We start from the raw sequence: 14,365 nt of genomic DNA, 5'->3' as shown, positions 1-14,365 counted from the left end.
TGAGAACAATGACATTTTTGAAGAAGTTTTTTTATACAAGCTGGCAAGTAGTATGTTTTATTATTTTGTGTAATCTGTTACCCACAGTTATTATATTAAACTGCAACAGCCAAGGTAGCAATTGTGTGTGTGTGTGTGTGTGTGTGTGTGTGTGTGTGTGTGTGTGTGTGTGTGTGTGTGTGTGTGTGTGTGTAGGATACATATGCATGCATTTGTGTACATCTAGTGATAGACCTGGCTTGTCAGGGGCAGTGTAACTTTGTTTTAATCTGTAGACAAATACCAATATTTTTATTTAAAGATACACACTGCATGAGGAGCAAATAACTCTTCTGGCTGATGTTCTTGCTGGTGACTGTTTGGTTATTATTTCTTTAATGTTCCTTATTCTCAAATTTCAGAAGTGTGCAGAGAAGGTCTCCATACTTTATCTAAGGTATCATACTGTCTAGGCAAAACAAGTTTAAATATGTTTCTAAAATGATTTTTTTCCACTTTCCTCAAAGTCAAATATCAGGCAGGTGGCTATCTTTTGTGAGTAGGGGTACAGAGTCATGCTGTATATCCACATTTGATGGCAACAAGTTATATTATATTACTGTCACTGTATATTCTTTTACTTTTGTTAAAGTCTAATACCAGACAGGTAGACAAAAAGTAGCTGGCTTAGGGGTAAGAGAAAAGAGGCATGCTGTTGTGGGTATGGCAGCAATAACTTGAAATTTATGATGATGGGCATTTGATCTTTCATGTTCATTCCAATATAACAGCATGGAAGTGCACAGAAGGTAACTAACTTTTTATTTTTTGAGGGTATTAAGGCAGGCACTATTTCCTGATATTGTTTATGTATCCTTCAAACCATTCATCTTCACAGTTTATAGGGGATGATTATTTGGTCATCTTTTAACATTAAGCTTTGGGACTAACCCAGTCAACAAAGAATAGATAAATAAATAAAAAATGTAGAATGAGAACAAGAGTGATGCTGGGTGTTAATAGAAGCATGAGTGGTGGGAAGGTGCAGAGGAAAAGAGATGGAAGCAGTCAGTTAAGAGAGAATTGTTTATTGAGTACGCTATCAAAAAATGGAAGTATTGAGAGCTAGATGTTAAGCGAGAAGAATGGGAACAGGGGAGTGAGAAGGAAGGAGGAGGATGCAAAGAGGAGTGTTAAGGGGGTATGGTGAGGAGCTGGGGTAGTTGGATGGAGAAACTGGAACAGAGCCTTTAAATTGCATTGGTTAAGGTGTTCAAAAATTGCTGGCTAGTGATGGCATAATTATTTTTAAAGAAATTAGGTAGCAGCTGTAATATGTTACATGGGTTAAGTTATCATTCTACTAATTAAGTGAGGTAATGTTTTAGGCTTTCCTGAATTGCAGTGGAGTGAATTAGTTCTTACAGCTGGCATTATAGTTTTCCAGAATATGGTGTTTAATATAGAAAAGGTGTGGTTAAATCACACAGTCAGGTACTCTGAGCTTAACCATTTGAAAAAGGAAAGGGGAAGGAGGTCTTATTGATGTTGAACGTTAATATTGTGAGGGGTTTGATGAGATCTGTAGATAACCATGCTGCTGGCATAGACAGTGATGCAGAGACTTGGGAGGTCTGTTGGGAGTCTTTTGAAGTAAATGAAGAAATGCAGGCATGATAGAATGGAGCCCCAGGGGACTCATTTGAGTTGGGAGCTTTGGTTGAGGATGAATAGCCTATTTAAACTTTGAAATTATGGTTGGAAAGAAAGATGAGGAAGTATTGGAAGCTTGGCTTGAATACCATGGGCTAGAAGGGTAGTGTGAAAGAGTGGCTGGGCTACCATGTCAACTACTTTGGTTAGATGTAAACAATTGCTACTGTGACTTGCTGTTTGCTGTATCCACTTGGAAGTCATCACTTACTGTCTCAATAGCTGATGTTGTGGTCCTTTTGGCCCAGAATCCATGGTGGTTGGGGAATAGGAGTACTTGGTCAGCAACACACTTAATCTAATTTTTTTTGGCACTTTACCAAGCATTTGGAGTATTGAAATGGGTGTGCATTTGGGTTGTTTTTGGAATCTGTTTAGTAATGGCACCGTTCTATATTTTAGGAAACATACTGCAGCATAAGAGGAGTGAATGAAATAGTTCAGCATTAGATTTTATAAACCACAAGCTTCTCTTGTATTGTGGCCAGTATGATAAGTAACACACTAAATGCTGATGTAGGGTCTGCAGAGTTATAATATTGTTTTGAAGGTTGTCACCGGGAATTTTATTGATTATGTTTTCAATACCAAACAGGTAGAGCTTGGGACACCGTACGTCTGGCGATGGAGAGTTTATTGGCATTGGAGGTGACATTGCATGAATTTAGTGAGCAAGCATTCATGAGAAAGAGGTCCTTTGATGGTTATTCAAGAGTTGCTAGTAAAGACACTCTTCTATTCTCTGGAAATATGATTTAAGCAGTGCAGTGAGTGAAGTCATTTAGAGAATTTGTGACAAGGAATTGTGGGGAGAATCTGGTTAAGATAAAAATAGAGAATGCTAACCTGTGACCTGGCCATATTTCCTGTAGTCAGTATGAATAATACCTGGGGTCCCCTGAAAAGAAGCTTCTGGCCTAGAGGGACTGGCCTGATCAATGATAGATTGCTAGATAGATAGATAGATAGATAGATAGATAGATAGATAGATAGATAGATAGATAGATAGACAGATGGACAGATAGACAATCTGATCAGGCAGTACTGCTGTATTCAACATTTTTATATCACAATGAGTGATCGGTGCACTTTTCTGTCACTGGTAGCTATAGTTATCCTGGTTTATTTGACATATTGTATGTACCTATGTAAATTTGGTGTATGAATATGACATTCAGTGGTTAGTTGGGTAGATTCCTTGAAATTCCTTGGTGTAGTTATAACTGTGTGAACTGAATGGACCGCTGTGAGTAGCCAGCTTGACATGGTACAAAGATTATTTGTGGGACAGCAATGTGACTTCTCGAACTGTAACACTACAACAAGAGGCCAGTCATGTGAGCACTTGTATGATGGATGTTTGAGAGCTGTGCCACGCAGTGTTAAAAATGCACTCATGAGCGCTCATCTGGATTCAGTTAGCCATAATGTAAATGTGGTAATCTACTTTAAATGCTTTTCCACACTTGAACTGAAATATCCATTTTTGTTTTATTATTTCATCATATAAATGATTAGCATCCTGGCGTGTATTTGCCAGGTCTGGGAGAGAGAGCAACACTGTGAGGGGGATGTGGCTTGAACAGCAATCTGTAAGGGATGTGGGTGGAGATCAATGTGTTGACGTGGGTGTGGTTTGGTGGTGGGGCAGCAGACTGGGAGTTGTGAGTACAAATCTTAAAATCCTGGATACACCCCTGTTTGTAATATCTGGAAGCTGATGAAATAGGGGGGTTGGTGTGCAAGTGTTTGAAAGGTAAGAGGAGAGTGGTTGAGTGGTTATAGAGTTGTGGGTTAATGTTAGAATAATTATGAAATTGTGAGTAATGAGTGGACAGTGGAAGCACTGCAGAGTGGAAATGTATGATTTGGTATGAGTGGAGGGGGTGGAGCTATAGGTGAGGTAAATAAAGTGGATTAGAAGAGTATTGGTTATTATGGAGTAGTAGAAATAGATGGTGTGTGTATAGGTGTGATGGTGGAGTAGAGTGAGAGAGAGGGGAGAGGGTAGAGTGAGTAGGTGGAGATTGTAAAGGATATGGAGAAGCAAAGGTGAGGATCGGTAGAGTGAAGTGTAGGGTGTATTTACGTTAGGTATAAATGTAATGAAAGCAGGGGTGTGTGGGAAAGGGGGTAGGGTAGAGGAGTGGAGTGAGCCCAAGTGGACCGCAAGGGTGAACAGAGTGGGTAGGACCTAGAAGGGCTCCATGTGCCAAAAAAATCAGTAAGCTAAATGTTAGAGATATAGCTAATGTTAAATTGTTTGGATTTAAATGTGCATACTAATTAGGGGAGGGCCTTGTCACATGTCTCTGTAAACATAAAAGTAGAGGTAAAATGTGATATTAATAGGGAAAAGTGGACCGATAGTGGAGTAACAAACACACCAGAGTTGTAAGAGATAGTAATAAGGGGCAGCATGACCTGGTGTGGAGGGAAGGGAGTTGGGGAGACTAGGAGATAGCTGGGCCACTAGATAAAGCTAGGCATCCTATGGAGAGGTCACTATGAGGGCTATGACTTGGGCAGAGAGGGGGTGAAGCAGGGAAAACATTCTGAGGACCACTAGGTACAGGCTCACAGTGTGGTGATGTTCGGGTAGCTGCTACACATGCAGTAGCTACTTATAGTATCAGTTTATATTGAATAAACATACATTAGTAGATGCTCAAATTGCAGGATGCATGAAGGGGTCCTTATGAACAGAAGATCCTCCCAAGCATGATAACAGACTCTCATGTACTTGAGGTATGAACTTAAGATGAGGGTAAAAAGTGAGGTGTGTAATACCTTAATGAGGCAGTGTATTATGAAAGTCCCAAATGTTGTAAGCAGGCCACACACACATGGCAACACTCTTACATCACAAACAGCCAAGAAGATAAGCTATGGGCAGGCAGAGGGACAGCAAGATAGGTAGTATGCATTGCCTTTCCCTCTTCTAGGTCTTTGGTGACTTTCTCAAAGAATTTAACCATGTTTAACAGGCATGATCTACCTTCAATGAATCCAAACTAGGTTGGGTCCGGAGATTGGAGATTACCTATGTCCTTGTTAATAAGGTCCATAATGATTTATTCTATGGCCCTGCATGAGGTTAGTAATGCTTATGGACTACAGTTCCCAGGGTCAGTTAATGGTCCCCCTTTGTGCAGAAGAATTACTGTTGCTGTCTTCCATTCTGTAGGAACATAGCCAGTTCACAGACTGTGGTTAAACAGGGATCCAAGTGGCTCTGTTAGGTTATGTTTTAAGCTGTTTAAAAGGCAACCAAAGATGTTATCTGGTCCCATCCATGTTGTGTTTTTGGCCTTGGAGAGCACCAAAATGACCTGCTATCTTGAGATAATAGGCTGAGAAATGGTACAGGGATACCCTGGGGGATGACTAGAGAGGACAGGGGGGTAAGGTTTGCTCCAAATCTGTCAGCTAGCAGGTTGGTTATTACCTCCAGTTGAGTATGAGTAGTGCCATCTACAACTAGTTCAGTACATAGCTGGGTATTCCCTTGTGACTATCCTTAGTTAGGGAGGCTATTTCTGCTTTGTAATTAGCTTTGGAGGACTTGACAAGATTTCTAATTTGTTTTTTTCAAGCTAGAGAGGAATTGCTTCCTCTGCTGAGCCAGTTCCCTCTTATTCTTGGACATTAGGTTCTTTCTCTTGTTGCATAGCCTGTTTATACTAAAGATCCACCAGGGTGGCTTGTTTTTTTTTTTGGCAAGACCTTGTTTTAATCTGGTCAGGTACAGCTGATTCTATACAAATGCTTAAATGGTTATACAGGGCATTGGTCTACACCTCTGCATAGGAGTCCATGTTATCTGCATTTGAGAGGGCTTTGAACCTTCTGAGACCATCACTTAGTGGAGGTCATTTTTCTTTGAACATTTATTTAAGTGTTTTTGAGCTTGATGGGGTATCTGGTCTTAAAATTACATTAAACAAGACTGATTTATGGTCTGATCTTGCCAAGGAGGACATCACACAGGGAGTGGTGCAGTGCTCTCCCATATTAGTGAGAACTATGTCCAAAACATTCGAGCTTCTTGTGGTTGTGTTGACGAGCTATCCCAGAGCATTTGCATTGACAAATTCCAAGAACCTCTCTGACAACATGTTTGGGATCATGTATGTTTCCCAGTCAATGGTAGGATAATTAAAATCACCAATGACTAAGGTGTTGGGCTGCATGACAATTTACTCCATGGATGACAGTTTTGTTGGTGGCTTTAACTTCAGCTAAAAGAGTTCTCAGTGCTACAACATTGTATAGCTTCCCCTCCTTTTCTGATTTTTCATACAGATAGGATTTCTTTTAGGACTAACCCTTTCTTTATGCCCAAAGTTATAAATGAAATGTTTTTGAACCAGTTCATCTAGTTACCTATTTTCCCCATTCCTGAAATCAAGGGAAAAGGAATGCTTTATTAAATGGACATTCACAGGTAGCTTAGATTCTATCCAGACAAAACTAAGCTCTTCAAAAAATCATTTCAGCTTTTGTGTCTTATGGGGATTAAAAAAATACGTTTTCCTGTTTCCAAACAGACCATTTCATGACTTTATCTTGCCATATTTTTTGTTACACTTTCCATAAGAAAGCCCTTCAAAGCAAAGTCAAAGCTCATTCTTTTAGGACTGTTGCTTCATCTGGTTTCTTATTCAAGGGTCTTAAGAAGTATTCTAGAAGCAGCCACTTGGTCTTCCACACCTTCACAAAACATTACAAGGTTGTTGTATTGTCTAGGAATAAAACTATCTTTGCCAGATCCACTGTTTAGGGTATGTTGGACTCCCACCCTTTTCTTCACTCCTCCACCCATTTCATACGTAAGCTTGGGAAATACTGCAACAGTGATCTAGTGAAGAACACAGTACAGTTGTGTAAGAACTTACTATAAGACTAGATGACTGAATACAGATGCAGTATCTGCACCATCTCAATAAATACCAAAATCCAGAGCAAAGGAGAAAAGCAAACCAGTTCAACTGTAGCTCACTGCCAAATTTATTCAAAATAAAAGACGAAAAACATATTAGAGCAAGTTCTGCAGGACAGTAAAGGAGAGGACTGGGAGGCCCGGCTTGAGTATAAGGAGCTATTGTGGCAACTTAAACTGAATGCCACAAAAAACCCAGGCCTGAATGACAGTGTCAGCATTGCTAGTGTCCTTAAATTAAGAAGGGCTAAATTATAAATTATAAAATTATAATTTATAAAAGTACAGTTTTTATGGCTGAGTCCATTTTATACAACAGATAGTTTTATTTATTTATCAACTAATAAATTTCATCACTTTTTGTAGGCATTTTTTGCATAAAGTGTATTGAACACACACACTGTGATTTTATAGGTTCTATTTATTCATTTACCCACTTTAACATAGATTTAAAAAAAAAGATTTTTAGGATTGATTAATGATGCATTAATGTTTTTCAATGTTTTTTAATGTTTATCAATGTTTTTTAACATTTTATTGTTTTACAGAAGTGTTTTTATCACTGCATGGCTTACAATTTTTTAAGAGCATGGCTCAGTGGTTCTGTTTGCACTAGGTTATCAATTAACAATGTATTTGCCTATTAATTTATTTGCCTATCAACTAAGCTGTTAACACATTTGATCATGTGATATTATTACTTGTAGTATATAAATCTGTGTTTTTGTGAGTGCAAACTCATCTTGAAAAAGCCTGGTACTGATCCAGGCGAAAGCGCTTGATCTCATATGTTTTTCATCTTTTATTTTGAATAAATTTGGCAGTGAGCTACAGTTGAACTGGTTCGCTTTTCTCCTTTGCTCTGGATTTTGGTATTTATCTGCACCATCTCTCCAAAACCCTTTTCTCTTTTTTCTTTGGCCTACCCTTTCCTGTCCCCTCCCTCTGACTTGAGTCTTGTTCAGGGGCGGCCCATGCTATCGGGCTGCCGGACTGCAGCCCCCTCAACCAAAAAAAAGAAAAAAAAAAAAAAAGAAATTTTTTAAAATTCGCGGACTTCGCGCATGCGCAGTAGTCCAGACTACTGCGAGTCTACTGCGCATGCTCGCGGCAGTCTGGCAATCCAGGTAGGGAAACATAGGAGACGTCTGTGCACTTTTAAAGTGCACAGACTCACTGGGAAAAAGCGTCGGGGCCGGACTGCAACAGCAGCAGTCAGCGTCGGGACTGTGGATTAGGGTTTGGATCGTGCGAATCTCGCGGGTCTTTGCATTATTGCGCGGGCAGCATTTGGATGTACGTTGGATATTATGGACAGCCGGGACAGGTAAGTGTGTTTGTTTGACATTATGGTGCTTTTTACTATATGAAGTTATGCTTATTTACTGTTTGAATAGATGGTGGTGTGTGTATGTATGATGCTTTTTACTGTGTGCATGTATTTATGATGCTTTTTACTGTTTGAAGGTATGGTGATTTCTGAATAGGTATATATATATATTTCAGCTAGTTTTATGTGGTGTGAATGTAAAGGTTGTTTAAACCCATGTTTTAGTTCATTATGCAGGAGTTGAATGTAAGAATATGTGGTTTTCTCTCTTTCCTGTCTTGTCTTTGGGACCATGCAGATATGCTTTTGTATTCGAGTGAAGAACAGATCACTCACAAGTTTTGAAATCTTTTTCAAGGACATTGGTTTTCTGTTTTTCGTGGTAACGCTGGCAACAACTGACTCATAATGCTGGCAAAAGTTGAGTCATGCTTCCTGAAGTTAATATGGAATCTTAACTCCTGCATCACTAGAACAAAATAATCTCTTGCTCTCGTTCTCTATATTGCTATGGCAATTTCAACAGTAAGTTTACAGCATACTCTTTGTTTTGTTACCTACAGAATTATAAAAGAATCACTCATGTTTTTGTTTTATCTAGCCAAGTTACTTCAAGAGATCTACACCCCCCCCCCCCGGTCACACTTTTTGCAGGCCCATTCAAGGCTTGAAAAAGTGTATCTATTATTTTGCACATACCAAGCTGTTTTTCAGTACATTTTTAACATAATGTCTGAGTTATCACTGCGAGTGAGTGGTTTAAGATTTCTACTTTACAGCTGCAGGGGTCAGTTTTGAAGTGTGAGCAGGCTTTGAAGTCAGAATGTACTCAAATTCCCCTCAAACTTTGCAAAAACATGATTGGTGATTGGTAATCCGATTTTCTCCATATATTACATTCACCTTTGTACATGAGGCCCAGTTCACGAGTGAAAGGGTCCAAGAAGGAGTATTTCACTTATCTGATTAATAAATCAAAGATTTGACTGTTTGCCAGTTTAGCTTTCAAAACAGCTGCAGCGGTACACTGCAAAGAGGGCCCCTAGATACTTTTATACATTCTTGTTGACTGTATAGAGGTGTGTGTGTGTGTGAAAATGCCCAGGTGCTCATGGTGGTGTGGTAGGGAATACCTCAGGCTTGAACCCTGTACCCTGTATGCAGGTGTTAAAGACTCAAGTTCCCTACCCACCACCATTTGTAAAAAATTGCAGATTTTTGCCTCATATTTGATCTGATCTGTTCCTCATAATATCTGTGGTTTGTAAATGTTGCAATGCTTGATATTTGATGGTGTAGTAGTAGCATTGTTGCCTCACAGCTGCAGGTTCTCAGGTTTGATTCTTGGCTGGGGTTCCTTCTTTGTGGGGTCTGTATCGTCTCCCTGTGTTTGTGTGGGTTTGCTTTTGTGTCCTCCCATGTTACAAAGACATGTATGCATTATTTCTTCCTGGGCCTCTGCTGAAAATGTTTTTTTTGTTCCAAGTCAGACTGTCCTGATTAACAAATGTTAAATAAAATTGACAGGCATTTGAATTTCAGACTTCAGGTTTCTGAATGTTTAATTTCTTACATATTTGATGGTGCAGTGGCAGTATTGTTGCCTCATAGCTACAGGATTTGTGGTTTGATTCTTGGCTGGGGTGCCCTCTTTGTAGAGTCTGCATCTTATCTCTGTGTTTGTGTGGATTTTCTCTGGTGTCCTGCCATTTTACAAAGACGTGTCTACAGTATTTCTCCCTGGGCCTCTGCTGAAAATTGTTTTTGTTCCATCAGAAGTAAAATTGACAGGCATTTGAATTTCAGACTTCATAGTCTTCAGAAAATACATAGTAAAACAACTTTTTATTCTAGCAATAAATATATAGTAATGCAACCTTTTATTATAGCAATTTTTTAAGTTTATAAGATGACTATTTGAAATTTTTCCTTATTTTTGGGACTGTAATACCCTGTTAGTGGCTTTGTCCAGGTTTTTTGTGCTAAGGTTGACAGCTATGGTGAGAACTGAATTCATTAAATGATAGCCATTTAAGTTTCAGTCTTCCTCTCGTTCACAAAACAGCTGATTTGGCGTAGTGGTATGTTGCTCTTGACAGTTTTGCACAGGGACCTTGTCTGTAAAATGTACGGTGGTAACATAGCATTTTTCTTTCACAAAGCAGGTGATTTGGCATAGTGGTATGTTGTTCTGACTCTATTTGCACAGGGAGTTTGGCAGTAAAATGGTGGTAACACAGCATTTTATTCTAGCAGCTTTCCAAGATTATACAAGCAATGTTTAATGTGTCCCTGGTTTTTGCCCTTTTGACCCACCCCAATAAATTTGGCTTTTTCCAGACTTCTTGTGCTGCGAAGTTGAGATGCAGTTGAGTATTGAGTAGATTTTACAAGGAGCTGAGAGCTGCAGGGGAAGAGAAGTATAGTGCTAATAGCACAACAGGCTGTGTACTTGCTTTTGATGCAGAAGGTTGTTGGTTCTACTCCCATAAGGGGTGAATGCTGCCGTGCTGAAAGTTAAGATATTAATTATGAGCCTGTTATCAGTTTGCCATCCATTTCCTATTGCAATATTACTAGCTTATTTTTAATGTAATTTAGGCAATTTATTCCTCAGGGGCATCAGACACTTTATTGTTCGATGAAACCATGAAATATAAAGGTGACTGCTAGCAGCAACCTCTTCATTACAGATTTATTTAACGTGGAATTATTTAGATGACTTTTTTACTACTTCAGAGATTGTGCATATTTACTGATAATGGTGGACTGTAGAATTGTGCATATTTACTGATAATAGTGGACTGTAGAAGTTTGAGTAGACTTTTATGATGGAAATGTTCTGAATTGGGCAGTTTTGTTTCATTGTTTACTGGAAAAATGTTCAAAGCAATAAGAAGGTGTATCAAAGAGCACATATATGTTTCATATGCAAGGGGCCTATGATTTGAAAACAGCCCAGAATTAATTTTTATCTGTCACAGGTAAAATGTATTTTCTTTGAATGTGGGTTTTAATGTTGTTTCAATGAGTGTGAGTTTCAAGGGCAGAGAAGTTTTAATGCCAAGTTTGTTTAGCAGATGTCTTAGTGTTTGTGCTGTAAAATGCAAAATAAAACTTTCAAATGAAGTTCAAATCATCATAGAAGTAAGTCAGTATGCACATTACTGTTTATGGTAAATGGAGTGAAATAGCAAAGTAATGAATCATTGGAATGGCTGCAGGGGGAGGCTCCATTTGACCATGGTTTTGTGAGGGGGAAGGGCGGCAAACTTAGACAGCCCCAGCTGAACTATACCTCCCAACTGTCCAGATTTTCAAAGAATGAATAGATTTTTTGCTTCTTATTTTTGGTTTGTTCCTCATAAAATTTGTGGTTTTCTGGCAAATCATTTAGGAATTAAGTCACTAAATAATGACACACTAGTTTCAGACTTCATAACCTACAGAAAAATGAATGCTAAAGTAAGACCTGTTCTATCAACTGTCCCAGTTTATACAAGAGCAATTTTTAGTACTGTTTATATGTTCCCCCAATATATTTGGCCTTGTCCAGATTTATTACATTAACAGGTTGAGAGGTACATGCAAATTGCTTTATAGAATTAGGCATAGCCAAACCTCTCAACTGTCCCTGAATTTGGCTCAAAATGTTGCTCTTCCCCTAATAATCCCTCTGCAAAATAGCAATTTTGGAAGAAAACATGGAGGGTTTACAATTAAGAAATAACTGTAATAATCAGAGTTATAGATTACTTTTATTTCAGAAATGCATGTAGACTCTTTTATTTTGTCAGCTGCTCAAGTTAGCAGTACTAATATTAGTGTGTCCCTTCTTTGACAGGTTCCCAGCTGTATTGTGTGGCTATTTTATATTGTTGCATCACATTTTTGGTCCATTTTTCATAAAATTGTGTTTTTTTGGCAAATTAGTGGTAAATCATTAAAGACTGAAGTTAGAAAATAATGACAGACATTTGAGTTTCAGATTTCATATCCTTCATAAAATTCATACTAATGCAAGACCTACTATTCTATTATCTTTATATTTATCTTTATATTATTATCTTTATATTTAAAAATTGTCCTTATTTTTGGGCCTTTGTCCCACTTCTATGTATGGCTTTGCCCAGATTTCTTGCCCTGAGGGTGAGAGGTATGACAAATGTGTTAGGGCCAATCACCGTCAGCCAGAGACATTTCAAATTGTGACATACTTGTTGCACCCCACTCCCCCATGTAGTGACTCTGGATGTGTCCAAGCAAAGCAAGGAGCAGTTATGCAGTGTAAATGTGCAGCGTATCCCCCCATACAAGGTAGACACAAGTACTACAGTGGCTTTTCATCTGTTCGATTTTGCAGAATGGTCTGGTTTCTGTCATATTTTTGTACTGTTGATTTATGCTTATTACTCAAAGTGCCTGTTGCTCTGTGTTTTAAGTAGCAATGCTTTAATGACCATCAAGTAAGCTTGTCTGAGATCATAATGTGCAAGTAAGCTTTAATAAGCATACTGTTAAAGAATTGCCAACATTGAAGCCTTTCTGTTGTTGCCATGCAGAGAATACTTAACTAGATAATGTATAAACATTGGATATTGAAATGCATATGACAGTATTTGTAGTAAAGGACTGGATTACATTATTTTAAGAAGCTCATTACACTTGTTGGAGACTTCTAGTGATCTCTGAGGGCTTTACCAGTAAACTAAACAGAATGCCATTCATGTGTGGTCCATAACCTGTACAGTAATAATTTAAGCAATGTATTTTGAGCTTGTTTCTTGTTTGCTTTTCATTTTTACTTTGATCATGTTTTCCCCATGAAACAAGTAGATAGTTGTCAGGCAGCAGGTCTGTTTTGGATAATTAACATTTTTACAAGTGGGGGCATCACATAGATTGCTACTTTCAGCATGTTACTTGGTGCTTTAATAAAGCTGAATATAAATTATAATTAGAACTGCAGTGCAAGGAGAAGTAGTTTGAGTTGAGTGCTGCTTGTTTTTCTTGTACTTGATTTTGACTGGCATTCCAGTAATGTATTTAAAAAGGAATTTATTTTTTCATGCCTCACAACATTTTTGGTTCCATCTAGATATTAAGTAAGCTGTCATGCACCCAATGCATTTAAATATTTTTTATTCTTTTACACTTCATTTGTCTTGATTGGACTGTCATAATGAGGGTTTGGCACCCAGGGCAGCATATTTAATTAAAGTTAGTTTTTGTGGTTTTGAGCATAGCTCCTCCCCTTTTTAGTTGGCTGCACCTCTTCCTATTGACCCCACCCATTCAGCTATCCCCTGCAGCCCCCCTTTGATTTGAAGTCACCAGCCGCCACTGGTCTTGTTCTTACTTTTTTCTTAACCTCAGTCTTCTATTTATGCAGCAAAGAATATTGAAGAGCTTACTTGCATGTACTGTTGTGCATAAGTCGTAAGTCAGATGTACTGAGCAAGAGGAAGGCATTCAAGCTTTGGTATATTGGCTGGATGTACAGAATCTTTGGCAAGATACTTCCTAGTAGTCAGTGATGCTGCAACAATAATCTATTCAGATATCTACCGCTCATGATAAGCTTTTATACTTTTTTATACTGGGAAAAACTGGGTAATGTCCGGCTGGGCAAGTAGCAATTTTTTAGCAGAAACCCGGGGAGAAAATCTCCATAGCAATAATACAAAAAAGATTACAAACCTTTTTAAAAGATTTACAAACAATATACAAAAAGTTTTACAGTTGCCAATAATCACAATTTACAAAAAAGGGAATGTAAAACAAAAAACATTACACTTCCTAAGCCTTACTACTGATAGTAACATGAAACTCATTAGATATATAACTAAAAACTATTGTGGTATTTTTGTTTGGTAGAATTAAGACAAGAATTCAACAGAATAGAAAAGATTTGAATCGAAGGCATGAGAAACTAGCCAGCAGTATTACAGGAGCATAGCTATTGTTGAGTAAAATATTCCTTTAGGAGTTTTTTGAAGCTATGATGATCTGTGTTTTTTAAGATATTCTAGGGTAATAGATTCCACTACTGTTTGGCTACTTTGAAGGAGAAGAGAGAGTCACCAAAGTAATTATAGGACTTTGCAACCTTGAGTATAAGTTTATCAGATGATCTAAGGGTCCTTGGGTTGGTATTTAGTTACACTAGGTTGCACAGTGCAGGCCAATTTTCAGGTTTGTGGATAATAGCGTGGGCAGTAGCTGACTGAGGACTAATAGATTGGGAAATTCAAGTCAGTGTAATTTTTGAAGAGAAAGGCAATGATGGAGATTATTTTCTGAAGAAGTCTTGTTCCACTATCAGTGAAAAAATGCTAAAATTAAATTATAAGTGGTCCTACTCATTCTCCAGTGTCTCGCTACAAATTTTGTTGTTAAGG

General features: G+C 38.2%; 1 protein-coding gene across 2 annotated transcripts in view; it reads left to right on the top strand.

Annotated features, from left to right (window-relative positions):
• Positions 1–14,365, top strand: part of LOC122800784 (collagen alpha-3(IV) chain-like) — a 1,680,215-nt gene that overhangs the window by 970,103 nt on the left and 695,747 nt on the right. The window lies entirely within an intron of this gene.

The sequence above is a fragment of the Protopterus annectens genome, chromosome 4.part1, assembly GCF_019279795.1.
Source record: "Protopterus annectens isolate FY-2018-M chromosome 4.part1, PAN1.0, whole genome shotgun sequence".
NCBI lineage: Eukaryota > Metazoa > Chordata > Ceratodontiformes > Protopteridae > Protopterus > Protopterus annectens.
The sequence above is the reverse complement of the archived record's forward strand: the minus strand, read 5'-3'. Positions and strand labels throughout refer to the sequence as shown.